Genomic DNA, 18,652 nt, shown 5'->3' on the forward strand with positions numbered 1-18,652 from the left:
CCCTATTTGAGGCATCATCTCTATATTTGGCAACAGAGACAGATGCCTTGTTTACGCAAAACAACATGACACAGAAAGAGGCGGGACTTTTTTCCATTATGTGTGTATATACAGTAGATATGCTTCTGTGCCTGTGTGTGTGTGTGAGAGAGAGAGAGAGAGAGTGTGTGTGGAAATTGGCCCACATGCAGCCCACAGTTGGAGACTGAGTGGCTTGGTGAGTCAGATAATTGAATGAGTCAGCCGTGACGATTCAAGCACATGGGTTGAAGGTGTAAGAAGGATCCTAACTCTGCATAGAAGGAGCAACAGAAATAGACTAAAAGGCATAGTTGTTGTTCATGTATCCAAAAACATAAGCACAGTAAGCGTTCACAGTAGTTTCTGACTGTCCAGTGAAGCTTGAAGGCGTTTCACGGTCTCCATAAGCCTCTTAATCATCAGAAGCCGGAAATGGCAACAGACAACCAGCTGCTGATGCTGCGGATCACCGGGAAAACAAACTATATCACTCCATGGCCATGACAAGAATTCTCATTAGTTTAAAAAACTTTGCAAAAGGTGTTCGGACTTTGAACTGCAGCGCTGGGAGTTACACTCATACGCTGGTAGTCTTGAAACAAATGAGAATTCAGATCAATACATTAATTTCTTTGGCTAAATTACACTTATTTAATTTGCAAGACTTTAAGTAGATTTTGCTGCTTTAATTATTCCCGACCCCCAAACACTGAATATACACTTGAATTTAATTAATGAGGAGCAGTTGATTTTGTAGCTGCACATCCACTTTTACCACAAAGAATTTCTGAATCAGATCCTTGGAATTAAAGAACAATTAGTTACTTGGTCTTTTCTTGCATTTTGCAATCTGCTGACAAACAAAATGACACGGTCAGATGAGGAGCCATTATAATGCTGCAGTTTCTGTTTTGTCTCACACGGTAACGTGTCGAAACGGCATTTCAAAATATACACTATGGTCCAAACACACGTGTGATTTCGCGACCTGCGCGTGCATGCAGGAAGGAGAAGAGACGCATAAAAACACATGAAGCAATAGTCTGTTTACTAGCATAAAAATGTGAGGTCAATTTTAGATCACACAAATAAAATATTAACCAAGGATCCATGACTAAGACACTGCTCTTGGCACTTTATCTGATGCCCACTGAGTAAGAGCTTCTGAGCGAGCTGCTTTCTTTTTGCAAGACTTGATAAATCATTTTACAAAGGCAAAGTCAAGGAAGGAGAAATGTAACGTAAGGACCATTGTGTTTATTGACCACATCCCCACCATTGTTTTATGTGATGCTGCGTATAGCGATTTAAGAGATATTTTCAAAAGGCGACTGTTGCCTTTGTGAATCTGCAGGAGATCTGCAGGAGAAACCAGCTGTCTGATTTGATGGATGGCGTTGGCAGTTACATAGTGTTTCATTTTCATAGGGCTGGCCATATTAGATCCCCAGATGGCACTGTTACGTGTTGCATTGTGTGTAGTTTGTATCACAGCATTGCAGTGGATTTCTTGTCACTTATTAGTCATTTACAAAATAAATTAACATGAACATCAATGCAGCCGTTGCTTTGATGAATCAGTTCAAGGAATGAGGCAACATTTTAATTACAGTGATTATATGGGCCTACTGCACGGTTCAAACCAGTTTATAAATGTAATATGTGGGCCGCTGTTTTCCAGGCCAACAGCTGAACTATGCTGTAGAAATTGTAAATACAGTCTCTTCAAAATGCAAATTATTAAGACAAAGCGAATAAAATCCAAGCTTTGGAACGATATGAAGGTTAAGTAAGCTGTTTTCATTTATCGTGTATATTATTACTCTGATTAAAGCGAGTACATGCATCATCTATTGTATTTTGACTTTAGAAGCCCACTTGTTTTAAGGAGTGTGTTTAACCATCTCATCAACGAGTTTTCAGGCACAGCAGGCAGGTCTTATTGGCAAACAAGATGTAATGAAACAGTGTTGTGCTACCCGTCCACCAATATTTGACAGACAGACAAACAGTGTGCAGACACACAGTTAGCAATTAGCCGATGAAGACTATAGCCTCTAAAGTAGCAGCTATTTCCCACAGGAGCTGGCAAAGACCAAAGCGCGGCTAAAAAGAGAGTCAATATTGAACAAACAGAGGAGGGCTGATGATAAAAAAACAATACAACACATCGATACTGTAGTCTGTATTGTCAATGTGGCTGCCCTTAAAATCGCAGCAGAAAAGCAGCTGGGACCGACCTCAATCTGTACAAATACATTCCTGTTTTAAAATAATGAGATGTTTGATACATTAAATGGTAAATGGTAAATGGCCTGTATTTGTATAGCGCTTTACACATCCAGTCACCCACCCATTCACACACTGGTGATGGCAAGCTACATTGTAGCCACAGCCACCCTGGGGCACACTGACAAAGGCGAGGCTGCCGGACACTGGCGCCACCGGGCCCTCTGACCACCACCAGTAGGCATTATGGGAAAAAATAACGTTTGTTAAGTTTCTGATTATCTGCTGTGATCGTCTAGTTTTAAAGAAATGTTTACAGGACATTTATTTGGCAAAATCGTCTTCTTTCGGATTGCTCCCTTTGGAGTCGCTGCAGTGGATCATCTGCCTCCATCTCACCCTCTCTTTACCATCCTCCTCAGTCACACCAACAGCGTCCTCATTCACTAAATCCATGGATCTTTGTGGTCTTCCTCTTTTCCTCTTGCCTGGCGGCTCCAAAGTCAGCATCCATCCACTATATCTGCTGTACCTGAGCTGTCCCTCTGATGCACTCATTTCTAATCCTGCCCATCCTGGTTACTTCCAATGAAAATCTTAGCATCTTTAACTCTGCCACCTCCACCTACGGCTCCTGTCTTTTTTGTCAGTGTCACCATCTGCAAACCATACATCATAGCAGGTCTCATCTTGTAAACCTTCCCTTTCACTCTCGCTGTTACAAATCACCCCTGACACTCGTCTCCACCCACTTCACCCTGCCTGCACTCTCTTCTTTAGCTCTCCTGTCCCCTGCTGCTTTGGAAGGTTAACACCATGTATTTGGATGCATCTATCTTCAGTACCTCTACTTCTTGCATCTTCACCTTTCCATCTGTCTCTATCTCATTCACACACATGCATCCTCTCTCACTTCTAATGACTTTTACTCCACTTGTCTCTGATGCATACCTCCACATCTCTGGGCTCTCTTCCACCTGCTCCCCACTCTCACTACAGGTGACACATCATCTGTGGCCATCGTAGTCCATGCTGGTTTTGCATTAAGTCCTGACCTTGATGGGAAAAGGTTTCAAGCTATTATATGAAGCAGCTCTATTTTCACAGCAGTTTGATTCATTAAGATGATTATATGGAGCCATTACATGATTTGATTACCTGACGTGATAGTTAATGTTGTCTCATTTACTTTTAAAACTGGTAACCGTGACATTCCTCAAGGAGCTCTCACTGCAGAACTATAGGGGCAAAATATACAGTGCTAAAAGGATTACATCCTAAATGTGCAATATGATCTCGTTATTCCACTTGTCTCATAAAATACTTCTCAAAGTCAGTTTCTCTGTTTACATGTCGTCTATATGGGTGATTACTGTTTCATTATTTAATACGAAACCAACACAATGTGGTCCATTCTGGTGTGTCTAATCCACATTTGAGTTTATTAGAAATACAGTCGTTTTCCTTAAGCTCAAAAGCAGTCCAATAATAGAGAGTGATCAGCCAGACATGCCCCAGCATTTTTAGAGTGATACATCCATGAAATTGGATCCGCTTCTCACACTTTCATCCCAAACCATTATTAATATTCTCTGTCATCCACACACCTCCTGTGCTACATCCCATACTGTTTAGTGGCCTTGAAGGAAACATTTGGCTTTTGATTAACCATGCAATTAAAGCGCATTTTATCCTACAATAATAAAAATGTACTAAAAAATAGCCGTTACCGAGACAGCTCTTAAAGGCAGGAATTCTCCCTTTGAGAGCATGAAGATTTATTTAAATTGCAATCTTTATATGTGGAGCATATTTATTGTATAGTCATGAAAAGTGCGTCGCACAGAAATTGTTCATTCTCACAATTCTTTGAAATTGTTGCATGGAATCAGACTGATGGTTTCCAGACTGGATAATAATGATTAGAAGTTTCTTAGGGAGTTAGAGTTGCTCTCTCTCTTATCTAAAATGCTGATATTTAGGGTCTGGTGCTCCTTTTCCTACTGAGGGATGTGTTGTCATCATGCCAAATTATAAAGAGTGTTCTGTGGCATTCACAAAAAAGACTGCATAGATCTGGCAAAGGATTTAAAAAGAACTCCAAATTATTTGAGGTAAATCACTTAACCATCAGAAAAAATAATCTACAAGAGGCATGGTTTCCAAACATCGGCTAATTTGTCTGGGATTGGCTGCCTGAGCAGAGCAGATCATTTGATACAAAAAGTATTCAAGAACCCCAAAGTCTCATCACACGATCTGCAGGCAATGCTTTATGAACCACAGAGATTGCAGAAGTTTGATGTACTATAAAAGACTTTTGCTGCCCAAAAGTAAGTACTTCAAAATGATTTACAAAGTACTGTAAATCAGATCTTTTGAAATATTGTCCTCTGATTAGACATATCAAAGCCAAGGAACTAATAGACTTTTCAGGAAATCTTCTGTTTTTAAGACAAAGAAAAATCTCATCGCACTTTGCTTCTTCATTGGTTGGGCAACTTGCTGTCACTTTGTCTGTGAAGGTTCTCAGTCATCCAGGTCATCGTAGTCAAAGGAGCTTGCAAAGAAAAGCGTCTGGACTTCTTTAAGTTACTTGAAGACGTTTCACCTCTCATCCGAGAAGCTTCCTCAGTTCTAAGGTCAAATGGTGGAGAGTCCCAGATATAAACCTAGTGGGAGTATCCCCCCACAGAAGGACAAAAGGACCCCCTGATGATCCTCTAATCGCCTGAGCCAAGGTGTGAAACTGGGTGTGGGTCCCAATCAGCCAGAGTTTCGGGTGTGTTCATTGTGAAACCTGGCCCCACCTTATCATGCGAATTCCTGAGGTCAGATGGCCCAGGATGTGAGTGGGCGTTAAGGCGTCTGGGAAGGGATCTCAAAACTGGATTATAGATGGCAGAGAGTTGGTGTCGTAAACCCCCGTCTCTGTTCAAAGATGGTCGCTCACAGTGGACATAGATGGCTTCTTTCACTCCTCTTTCAAACCATCTGTCCTCTCTGTCCAAAATGTGAACATTGGCATCCTCGAAAGAGTGTCCTTTATCCTTAAGATGCAGATGGACTGCTGAGTCTTGTCCTGTGGAGGTGGCTCTTCTGTGTTGTGCCATGCGCTTGTGAAGTGGCTGTTTGGTCTCTCCAATGTAGAGGTCTGGGCATTCCTCGCTGCACTGTACAGCATACACCACATTGTTAAGTCTGTGTTTTGGCGTTTTGTCTTTCGGGTGAACCAGTTTTTGTCTGAGCGTGTTGCTGGGTCTGAAATGCACCGGGATGTCATGCTTGGAGAAAACTCTCCTGAGTTTTTCTGATACACCGGCTACATAGGGGATGACAATGTTGTTGCGTCTGTCCTTCTTATCCTCCCTCGCTGGTGTCTGGTCTTCTTTTCTGTGCCTCTTTGCTGACTTTAAGAACGCCCATTTAGGATAGCCGCACGTTTTGAGTGCTTCCTTTACATGTGTGTGTTCCTTCTTTTTTCCTTCAGGCTTAGAGGGAACATGTTCTGCCCGGTGGTGTAGGGTCCTAATTACTCCAAGTTTGTGTTCCAAAGGGTGATGGGAGTCAAAGAGGAGGTACTGGTCCGTGTGTGTGGGCTTCCGGTAAACTTCGATGTTGAGTTTGCCGTTCTCTTCAATGTGCACAGCGCAGTCCAGGAAAGGCAAACAGTTGTCCTTTGTGTCTTCCCTGGTGAACTTGATGTTTTTATCCACAGCGTTAATGTGCGCAGTGAAGGATTCCACTTCTTGTGTCTTGATTTTGACCCAGGTGTCGTCCACATATCTGTACCAGTGGCTGGGTACTCTTCCTTTGAAAGAGCCAAGAGCCTTCCTTTCCACTTCCTCCATGTAAAGGTTGGCTACAATAGGTGACACGGGGGAGCCCATGGCACAGCCATGTTTTTGTCTGTAAAAGCCTTCGTTGTATTTGAAATATGTAGTGGTGAGGCAGAGGTCTAACAGTGTGCAAATCTGATCGGGTGTGAAGTTGGTCCTGTCCTCCAAGGAGCTGTCTTCTTGTAGTCGTTTTCTGACAGTCTCCACGGCCTCCGTGGTGGGTATGCAAGTGAAGAGAGAGACTACATCAAAGGACACCATGGTTTCATCTGGATCCAGGGTAAGTTTCTGGACCTTGTCAGTGAAGTCGGTGGAGTTCTTGATGTGGTGTGGGGTGTTCCCCACAAGAGGAGCAAGGATGGTAGCAAGGTGTTTAGCAATGTTATAAGTGGCTGAGTTTATGCTACTGACTATGGGTCTGAGTGGGACAGCTTCCTTGTGGATTTTAGGAAGTCCGTAGATGCAGGGTATGGCATCCCCTGGGTAAAGGCGGTGATATGTAAGGCGGTCAATAATTTTGTCCTTTTCAAAGTCTTGAAGGCAAGCTATAACTTTCTTTTTGTAGCTGCTTGTGGGGTCTCGCTTTAAGGCTTCGTAGGTATTGTTGTCACTGAGGAGAGTAGTGATCTTTGTATGGTAATCTGTAGTGTTTAGGACCACGGTGCATCTTCCCTTATCAGCTGGTAAAACAGTGATGTTGTGGTCTTTGCTCAGGGAAGCGACAGCCTTCTTTTCCTGTATTGTGAGGTTGGATGGAGGGACTTTGGCACTGGAGAGCGTGGCTGAGACTTTCATCCTGATTTGCTCTGCTTCTGTCTGTGATAATTTATTAATCCATATGGCAGATGCTGTGGCTGTGATGAGGTCCACTATGGGCAACTGTTGTGGAGAAATGGCAAAATTGAGTCCTTTGGCTAATACTCTCTTTTCAGGTTCAGTGAGAATCCTGTCTGAAAAGTTCTTAACCCATTTCTCCTGACTGACTTCAGGTGTGTTTTCTTCTCTGGGTTGTGTAGGTTCAGGATGAGGAGTGTGTGTTTTTGAAAGCAAGGTGTGAAATTTCCTGCGTTGTCTTTCTTTTCCTTTAGAGTGTTGGGCCCGCTGAGCCTTGTCCACAAACTTGTAAACCTCTTCTAAGATTGGAGAGGGTAGAAGGATTTCCAGTTCCTGCAGGGTCTGGCTGATCTTGATCTGGAGGGCATCTATGGTGAAATGGACCTGTCTTATCCTTTCACTTAAAAGGTGATTTTGTGCTCTCTGTAGAATCAAGTCTGCTCTGTATCCCCTGACAGTGGATCCAAGGCGCAGGCTCTTAGGAACAACTCTGCTTTGTCTACATCTTAGGTTGAAACGGAGATGGTTCCTATAATCCGCTAGTTTCCTTGATTCCCTTTCATACTCCCGCACCAGTTGAAGGGTGTTCCTCCCAAAATGTACGGCAATATGTCTGTGAAGGTTCTCAGTCATCCAGGTCATCGTAGTCAAAGGAGCTTGCAAAGAAAAGCGTCTGGACTTCTTTAAGTTACTTGAAGACGTTTCACCTCTCATCCGAGAAGCTTCTTCAGTTCTAAGGTCAAATGGTGGAGAGTCCCAGATATAAACCTAGTGGGAGTATCCCCCCACAGAGGGATGTGAAAGTGCTGTCACTTTCACATTATAGCAACTTGCTCATTAGTTACTGCTGTTAAAGGACATGAGATGATGATAATAATAATAATTTATTGAACAAATGTGTTGTTCTGTTGACCAAATTTGTGTTATTTAAAAATATTACCTTTCTCTCTTGGAACAGTATCAAACAGGATGAAATATTTATTTGGCCAAATACAGTATAGCTGAAGAGCTGCTAATTTCCATGGGACTCACATACTCTAAAGATTTGGCATTATCTTTGAGTCTTTATATGGAACCCACATTTTTAATCACCTCTCGGCTTCTTGTTGTTCTCACTGTAAGTATAAAACCTGCTAATTTAAATGTTTTCACAGCTATAACTGCTGCTTTAAACCAGTGCTGACAGCAACAACCATGTAGCTCTTTTTATACACAGTTGTTGGTTTTAATTGAGCTTGAAAATCACAGATCATTCTCCATGTCCAGAAATAAAAATTGATTTGTGTACAGTATACAGTCTACACTGCCATTAGGTAACCAACAATTGTTCTCAAAAATTGTTTGAAAAATCTACAAAATCAAACTGAATGAAGGTTAATAAAGAGAAAGTAATAAAAATGCGTGTTCTCATAATGAATAGACATGAAAAGCCTCAGTCTCCCGTCACCATCCCTATTATTTACTTGGTAACTGAAAAGACCAGGCAGCCAATTACAGGGCCCGTCAAACTGTCAATCACTATGAAGCAATTCATAGAAATCAAACAGCAAACTGTCACAGCGATATTATCAGGTGCTGCGGAGAGAGAAAAGGGGATGTTCAAGCACCAATTAGAAGAGCAGGATGTGTTGCTAAGGAGGGATACAATCAATGCTGAGTCTGAAAATGGAAGAAGACTGAAAAGAAATATAACCTACACCCCTGCAATATTTTCCCCAAAACTGGCTGCTCATCTCTTGATTCCCAAAAGTCTATATTTACATGAAATATGCCACCGCAACATACCACTAGACAATAGAAATGTACAGTTTCAGTAATATCTATTTAAAGCTGCCAACAACTAATTTGTCAGTTTCTGTGGTGAAAAACACAACCAGTGTAATCCAGTGCAAGCCTAGGCAGTTCACGACTGTTCATAATATTCTGGCCATGGGTAATGTTCTGGCTTGGTTCTCGTAGATCAACAGACATTCAATGTCCCAGGCCAAAGACCATGAACGAAGAATTGGGCTTAAATGGGCTTAAAAGTTTAAAATTGGGGACATGACCACATTGATTGACAACTTTGGCAACGCAGTCCTCTATAGCTGTCTACCTGCAGTAGGTCTCACTTCCACTAATTCAAGTCATTTAAGCATCTCCATTGCCAAAGCTGCTGCACTGAGCTGCGACCGCAAGGTGGTTGGTGTCTGTCGTGGTGGTAATCTCCGAACCAAATGGTGGACACCAGGGGTGAAGGGAGCCACCAGGCTGAAGAACGGGTCCTATCGGGCTTGGTTAGCCTGTGCGACTTCGGAGGCAGCTGACAGGTACCGACAGGCTCGGGCAGTGGCTAAAGCAAAAACTCGGGTGTGGGAGGAGCTCGGAGAGGCCATGGAAAAAGACTTTCGGACTGCCTCGAAGAGATTCTGGTAAACTGTCAGGCGTCTCAGGAGGGGAAAGCGGTGCTCTACCTGCACTGTGTATAGTGCTGGAGGAGCGCTGCTGACTTTGACTGAGAAAATTGTCGGGCGGTGGAAGGAATACTTCGCGGACCTCCTTAATCCCACTGACACGTTTTCCAAGGAGGAAGCAGAGTCTGGGGATGAGGGTCATCCCCCTCATCCCCAGTCAATTTCCAGGGGCAAGGTCACTGAGGCAGTTAAACAACTCCTTGGTGGCAGAGCCCCTGGTGTGGATGAGGTCTGCCCCGAGTTCCTGAAGGCTCTGGACGTTGTAGGGCTGTCCTGGTTGACATGCCTCTACAATGTTGCGTGGAGATCAGGGGCAGTACCCCTGGCTTCATCGGGTGAGGGCCTCCAGCTTGCACTGGAATGGTTCGCAGCCGAGTGTGAAGCAGCGGGAATGAGAATCAACACCTCCAAATCTGAGGCCATGGTTCTCAGCCGGAAAAAGGGTGGAGTGCCCACTTCGGGTCGGGGATGAGTTCCTGCCCCAAGTGGAGGAGTTCAAGTATCTTGGGATCTTGTTCGTGAGTGATGGGAGAAGGGAGCCGGAGATCAACAGACGGATTGGTGCTGCGGCCGCAGTGATGCAGACACTGCACTGGTCCGTCGTGGTGAAGAGAGATGTAACACTGGTGGTGCAATACTAGACCTGTTAGTGCTACTTCTTGCCTTCTTTGCCTGTAGTACGGGCAGTATAGTTACTTTTAACCACAGCTCGGGGACAGAAGGGAAATATGGACCAGATCAGACAGGTTCTAGATTCGTAGGAGCCAAGGGTGTATGACAACAGAGGACTTGTACACAAATGTAGAAAACACAATTGCATTTATTAGCAATTATTAAAGTTGTGCACATTTAACAAAAGTAGAGCACGCTTCTTGAAAACAAAAATAAAATAAAATAAACCCCACAAATGGTCGACCCAAGGATATATTGTCTTTTGTGTCTTTTTTAAAGTCAATTTCAGTCTTTCAATGTTCAATAGTCACTCAGTGTGTTTGTAACCAGTCGGGTTACAATCTACCAGTTCATCCGGCTCTTTGGGCTGGGCTCGCCATCCAGTACTGGAAAAGGGATCCTCGATTCTTCTCAGGTCCTCAAAACCAATCCAATCCAAATAAGCAAAGGGAAAAAACCTGACCTGGGGACCAGGCCAGAACACAGTAGTTCAACATTTAAGCTATCATGTCTGTAACTTATTATTACTACTGGTTGCTTGTAGTGTTTCTAAATTTCTTTCAAAATATTCTATGTTGTACAACAAATTATTCTAATTTCAAAGGGAAAAAGTGCATAGGAAACACACATTTAAAAGAATACAAAATAGCTCAGCAGTGCATTAAAAATACACATTGGCTTGAGACTTATCAAGTTTCATTTAAGTAAAGTGCAGGTGAAGGCACTTAATTTCACATTGCTAATACTTAGTGTGCAGAACTATAATTAGCACCATGAGAAAAGTGAACATGTGCTAACATAACAACTTCGCACAAAACCATACATTATACATCAATACCACAGTAATGTGACATAAACCTTTAAAGAACATCTCGTATAAAGTGCAGCAGACTCAGTGCTAATTGCTTTAGCCTCGGAAAAGGCACTTTCATGGCAAAATGGCTAACGGAAGTTAGCATCGGAGCTAGCGGCAAGTAGCATGCTATGCTAGCACACGTGTACTGCCTGGGACTTCCCATGTGAAGCAACAAATGCTACACGGGGCTTCACAGTGCTCACGTTGGCTCACGGCCTCTGGAATACAGTATCACTCTTATTATTCTCACCGGAAAAAGGACTTTCACTATCCAGCTAGCTTCTTCGCTGCACGGGTAAACTGATCTTTCACCGTCTGTGTCTCTGGCGTATCTGACTGGCACACGAAGGTACACACAGGTGTCTGAGCAGCGGACAGACTGGGGGAGGGTCAGACCGGCCAATGATTGGTCGCTCAGTGGATCTGACAAACACACTCTACAGGACTAAGTCCTGCCCCCACACCATTTATATATTACATATACATATGTACATATTAATAAAACTTATGTTTACATGCTTTTTATCAGTATTTATTATAATTAACTTTGTTTTTATCAATATTTATTCCCATTGTGAGAGTATGAATATTTATACTTTTAATCCTGTTTTTAACACTGGGTTACAGAGAGCTGAGTGTAAAAGCGAAGCTCTCAATTTACCGGTCGATCTACGTCCCTGCCCTCACCTATGGCCACGAACTGTGGGTAGTGACCAAAGGAACGAGATCACGCATACAAGCGGCGGAAATGAGCTTCCTCCGAAAGGTGGCTGGCGTCTCCCTTAGAGATAGGGTGAGAAGTTCAGCCATCCGGGAGGGGCTCAGAGTAGAGCCGCTGCTCCTCCACATCGAAAGGAGCCAGCTGAGGTGGTTCGGGCATCTGACAAGGATGCCTCCTGGGCGCCTCCTGGGTGAGGTGTTCCGGGCATGTCCCACCGGGAGGAGGCCCCTGGGCAGACCCAGGACACACTGGAGAGATTATATCTCTTGGCTTGCCTGGGAACGCCTTGGTGTTCCCCCGGATAAGCTAGAGCAGGTCTGGGCTTCTCTGCTTAGGCTGCTGCCCCCGCGATGGATGGATGGATGGATGGATGGATGGATGGATGGATTTGAGAAATAATGTGGCTCACTGTCCATCTGGATCCAACCAATCAGAAGTTTTACCAGTTTGGTGTCTATCTTGCAGCTGATAACTTACCTTTCTACCTTCTCGACTAACCATCATTGCTGGGGTGCTTTAGAAACATTACATATCCATTTAAGAGTTGACAGGTGCATTGTAATTGCAATCAAGCCTGTTTGTTTGTTGTTATTTACAAATGTAGAAATTATATTGGTTGCTGGCAAGTCCATGTGGCTTGCTGCTTTGTCCCAATCACCTACACTATTAGATCAGTCTCATCTTTTTCCCTTAAATTGCTATGTGTTTCTGACTGAGAGCAGAGCTGTGTACTTCAGAAGATGAAGTAGCGTGATCAAAAACTGCTGTTTGAAACTGCAGTGCAGCGATAATGAATCTTTCTACGTATAAGGGAAACAACAGAAAAGCAAGAAGGCTGGGAAAAATGCACTGGAAATGGAAACATGGGTTTGCTTGGAAGCGGGCTGTACGTACATATTTGTGTTTATGTACATGTGTGTATTTGAGTAAGTGACTGCATGCCCTAATGCTGTGCTGGCATCATGCTCCTCTCCAGTGTATGCACCCTGTTTACTTTGTTCTTTCCATCTTCTCCGTGCTGTGTTGGCTGCTTTCTCAACTGGTGCCTTTCCAAAATGAACAGTTTCCAGTGTTAGTGTGCACACAGATCTATCTGTCTGTCCATATCATTCTTAGACAAAATAACAAAATAAAAACAAAGTAGCTGTCTGGTAAAACTAACATTGGCGTGTGTGCAGACAGTTTTAGTTTTAGCAACTTTTTTCCCAACTTTTTGGAGTAAAGGGAAATAAATACAGCACTGTCCTGATATCGAAGGTAGTGCCAAATTTATTGCAAGATCTTTCAGTGCAAGGACAAACCTGTCACCGTCTGTGTAACATCTGTACTTGTGTTATTCCCGGTCCTGCCCTGCATATAGAGCCAGGGTTACAGTTTGCAATCCTCATGCAATGTTCATAAATATCTGAATATGAAGCTGAATAATATGGATGGCAATTGGGTGTCATGAAATTTGGATGCTTTTGTCCGGTGAAGGTTGTAATGTATGCTGTGGCTGAGTTTTCTTCCAGAAAATGAGCATCCAAATCATTTGTGCAAGCCTGTGATACTATTACTTAAAAATGAAACAACCTTAGATGACGGCCTGCAAAAATTGTTCTGGTGTCAGATGTTGCCATTGCTCATTTGACTGAGCAGGTGACCAATGTACTGGGTCTTTGCTTCAGTGTTTCCTCCCCAGACATTTCTCTGCATGTCTCCCCTGCTAGAAACCTAGCAAATGGTGCTATCTAACATTCAGTCAGTTCAGTTTTATTTCTGTAGCACGTATACACAACAACAGTCACTTCATGGCATTTTATATCATTGATTGATTGATTGATCACACACACTCAGCAGGCTAAGCCTAAAGTTTTAAGCCTAATCGTGAAAGTAGAGAGGGTGTCTGTCTCCCAAATTCAAACTGGGAGTTGGTTCCACAGAGGAGGGGCCTGAAAGCTGAAGGCTCTGCCTCCCATCCTGCTTTTAAATACCAGCAGAAGAAAGCCAGCAGTATGGAAGCGAAGACAATAATGCGACCTGATTATTCAAGACCTTGTGAGGAGAAGGACTTTAAATTCAATTCAGAATTTAACAAGGAAACAATGAAGAGAAGCTAATATGGGAGAAATATGGTTTCCAGTTTTTAGTCGCAGTTATTACTCTTGCTGTAGTGCTCTGGATCAACTAGAGGCCTTTCAGGGAGCTTTTAGAGCAATCTGCTAATTATGAATTACATTAATCCAGCCTAGAAGTAATAAATGCATGAACTAGCTTGTGTTTAACATTGTAAAAGGATTTGTTTTTAACCCAAACCAAAGAGAATAACTGCGTTCACTGATAAGATTCTGTTGTCCAACAATCAATAACTTAATGAGTACTCATGAGAGTGCGCTGGTATTCTGTTTGTTTTCATATTGCTTAATACAGAGCATATTGTTTAAGATTTGCAACTGAGTGGAGTGCTACTTTTCATTCTGGCTATTTCAGGCCAAGTCGTGATATGCTCTTAACCTTGACTAAGTTGGTTCCATTTCATCCAGGCAGAAGACTGATTCATAAGATTTGCTGCTCCACGACTCAGACTTTAATCAAACTTACACAAAAATGATCACCTAATGGGTTTTCACCCAAATTGTGCTTAAGGTCAAGATCACCTTTGTTGTTTTATGGGCAATATCCATAAGAACTGTGATGGACTGTGAGCTGGATGAGCTACTACGTCATTGACAGAATTAAATATTGCTATTGGCTTCTCTCAGCCAATAGTTTCTCTAAGCACTGTATTCCTGTGAGTTTCAAATGGACGATCACAGTTATGTTCATTTTTTTTTCCTTTTATACCTTGTGTTGTTTCATGTGTGTGATTCTTTATTCACTTTTCTCTTGTTTCAGGTCCGTCTATCTCTACCTTCCTGTTCCTTCACAAGCTCATGTGCATCTAATTGTCTGTGCTTTGTAGTTAAGTGTTTAGCCTTAGTTCTCTGCTATATTACTATATTGTCAGTAGTTGTTGTAGCATTCTCTTCTTAGTTTCCAAGTGGCTTTGAGTTCCTTCATTTTTCCTCAAGTTAGCATTTTTCACTGATTACCGAGCTAAATCTTTCTCAGTTATAGCCTTTGAATTGCTCTTTGTCCTTGGAGTTGTGCTTTTGAGTCTTTAGTTGAGTATGCTTTCACTTACCATCTAAATACCAATCAGGTGGTTATTTAAAGTAGCATTTTTTACAGCTGTACTAGGATGGTGTATATCACAGGTATTAACCACGGATGGCAGTGTTTATCTATCCCAAATGCAATGCCACAATAAATGTGCTAAGGGCTGAAGCTGCTTTGCAACTTCATGACACAATAGAGCCTGTGTTGTAATGGCACATCTGACAGAACATTTGCATGGATAGTGCCATCCAAGATATTAACAACAAGCAGAGCAATAACTGACACACCTGTGTGGGACGCCTGTATAAATGAGGCCATTTTACGGTTCTGAATGAGGTTCTGTGCTAATTACTGTACTTTTACATTTGTGTTATAACTGTCTTATTTGTCTAGTTTTGTGTTTCCAGGGTTTTCCTGTATTACGTGGGGTGAGAGTTTGCTAATCAGACTGTGCTGGGATTGGTGTGTCAAGGCTACAGCTACAAATTATTGCTGGAGCCAAGATAGCTGCCATGCTTCCTTTTCACTCAACCAGTCATACCAGTGTTTCTGTAACCTGAAGTGTGATGTGTGTTTAGCACAAGTGAGGGATGAGCTGCCATTTCTTTTTCTAACCATTTTCTCGTGTCTTTTTTGTCTAGTGAGGAAGAGCATCTTGTGTTTTGGTTCGTTACTTCCAGGCAGAATATCTGAGCTCTTTTATTGTTAGATAGTTCTTTTTGTTTGTTATTCTGGCCTTAGCTCACCCCGATGTAATTTTTATTTTATACTTTTTTTGTGAATGTGCTGAACAGTAAATACAATATAAATTTTTTACTTGGAAGGTTATTTCCTTGACTGCTTGGGACTTGGGGAAGCGTATCGGCTCCTTAGATTGGATGTAACAATTCGAATAAACCTTCATTTTTCAGTTGTAAAGATTTTTTTTTGACATGTGGCGTAATCAAACATGCTTATCAAATATGTGGAGCCATCTACTCTGGTGACCCTTCTTAACCCTCTCAAGGCAGGCGTTGCCGATTTGCAACAGTTAAAAACTAACAACCTGATTACCCCACATACATATTTTATGAGGTTTTTTTTACTCAGAAGTACCACTGCAGGACTTGGTTGTGCATTAGCAACTAAAACTTAATTTGAGCCTGAGAGGGTTAATGCATGCTGATGAAACTAAGATTAGCACTGTGGCTGAATGGGTGATTGTTCTTCTTCTTCAAAAAAAAAAAAAAAAAAACCCTGATGTTTAAGCTTGTCAAAACTTATGACATCAGGGTCCAGTTTGACCTCAGGCAGGTGAATTAACTCAATAAACACCACCTAGTATTACAGCCGTTCCCTGTAATACCAGATTCTTATAACACTAGCACACTTTAGTTTCACTGGAAATAGTGAAAATCATGTATTAAACTTATTTGATTTTGAGTATATTGTTGCAGTTTTATGCCTCGTCAGCAAGTTCAGTCCTTGGTAAACCAAGAGAACCTGTTAGAGAATATCAGATCCTGGAAACTGAGGAAGTTGCCCCCTGAATGGAGATGGGAAAACAATCATCTCACCAAATGTAGGTTCCCATGCTGTACATGTGAAGTCTAATAATAGGGGACTGACCAACATGATAGCAAACACAAAACTGGTGTTGTAGTTTCCATACAACAATGCTCACTGTGAAAGATGCTTTTTTCCCCTCCAGTTAGGAAGATTCACACAGATTGCTGAAAACATCTTAACACCGACACTCGACAGCCCTATTGCAATGGAAGATAAATACACACCCTTGCTGTGTAATTGCACCAACAGACAGGCAGCTCCAGATGGCTAAGAGGGAGGCTCATGAGTACAATCAGCAGCACATTTGTCAGTGTTGAATAATTGTGTTAATATATAATTCATTGTGTTGCAAATTCATAGACAGTAATCTTCTGTAATTTTCTATGATTTCATGGATTTTTTTTTCCAGGGGTTGGTATAACTGGGGATCCAAACGTTTTTGTTTTTTACTGACAGGATCAATAAGTTGTGCATTTAGCAATACTCTGCTGCATACCCTGACGACTGCCGCTCACTGGATATTTTCTCTCTCCCCCCTCCCTCTTTTCCCTCTCTAAACCCCAGAGATGGTTGTGTGGGAAAACCCCAGCAGATCAGCAGTTTCTGAGATACTCAAACCAGCCCATCTGGCACAAACAACCTTGCAGTGTTCAAAGGCATTTAAATCACCTTTCTGTTTCCATTCTGATACTCAACTTAACCTTTAGTAATTCCTCTTGACCATGACTACATGTGTCAATGCCATATGATTGGCTGATTAGATGTTTGCATTAACTTAATTAAAAAGGGTATACCTAATGAAGTGACTGTGAGTAAGTGTTATAACCTGTGACATTTTAATATCTATACGCATGTACTTGAAATGTTTCTTCTTCTCCTCTTTTCCTCTTTTCTTGTGATAGAAAAACCAGCTGGCAGACACTCTATGAACCAGCAATGTGTTATTGTCAGAAGCAAAGAAATCATCACGATAATCATTGCTGCTTTTATCTCTTTTTAAACTGTTTTTTTTTTCTGCACAACAAATAAACAAGTTAAAAAATATCCATGTTAAATAAATTGCCTTCAGATACTGTAACCTTTTTCTGTTATACACTTTAACTTTCTTTTACCTTGTCTTATTATCCTGCTTAATGTAATTGAATTGTATAGTTTACATTACATATATGTCCATAGCACATCCCTTGCTGGAATAATAAGACAAGCCATCGCTGATATCAGACATAGCAAAGCCTACTTTAATGCAGAACATCCCCCTGTTAAACTATGCCAAAACCTCCCTTAGTCCCTGTCCAATAGTCTCAATACTGTACTCTTGGGGGAAAAAATGTGGTTTGCAGAGCTGTCATTGTTAAGTCACTACTGATAGAATGAACTGTAAAACCCGTAAAAAGGTCTCTTATAGCAAAATGTTCAGCTTTCTTCAAATCCATTGGAATTCTACCTCCTAAATTGGTATACCGAACAGACAGCACAGCTTTTGAGAAACAATTCCAAGAGGGGATTATATAACATTTGTTAAGGGTATTAATCATTTTCTTTAAACCCCTGTTGTGCGTGGCAATGATGGGAACCCTATCTTTTGGCAAGTAATAAGTGATGGCCTCTGTGCTCTGTGTGTGTCTTGGAGTTTCACAGCCCCAGAGGTACATTACAGTTTCTCTTCTACTCCCTTTGTAAAAATACGAAGATGACCTTTAAAGGAAGAGGGTTTTTTTCAGTTTCGTTTATGAACCTAAATTCTAAAGTGTGTATGTATATTGTTTAGTGTGAATGTTAATTCTAGCAATGTGTAGGCAACATGATTGGATGTAAGAAGAAGAGTGTTTCAGAGATCAGCGTGGAGGCTTTCACAACTTTGTGACAGTTCACACAGGCACACAGCTTAATAATTCAACAATATTTTTTAAAAAATGCAATGAAAACACAGGATTTCATCATGTACATACATGGCATCATAACAAGAATCAAGGAAATCTCTGTAAGAAAAGGACAAGGCTCAAAAGCAACACTGGCTTTAACTGATCTCCAGGCCCTCAGGCAGCACTACCTTAAAAACTGACAAGAATCTACTGTAAGGAAACACTTTTAAACACCACTGTCAGTGAACATGTTTTGTTGCTGTAGAGAGGTTATTTTTTCTGGTTGGATCTCAGTAAAACAAAGTATGCTGTAATTTTCAGTGAGCTTGTATTGTTTGAAAAACATTTTCTCTGGGAAAACATCTACATTTTCTTTGTGTTGTTTTCATTTAAATGTAGGGTTTAAATGAGCCGCAAATCAGAAAAATATCTTTTTTATCTACATTTTACACAGAATCACTGCTAGGAAAAGAAAGAGC

Source organism: Perissodus microlepis, chromosome 1 (assembly GCF_051167445.1).
Source record: "Perissodus microlepis isolate ML-2025 ecotype Zambia chromosome 1, ASM5116744v1, whole genome shotgun sequence".
Lineage (NCBI taxonomy): Eukaryota > Metazoa > Chordata > Actinopteri > Cichliformes > Cichlidae > Perissodus > Perissodus microlepis.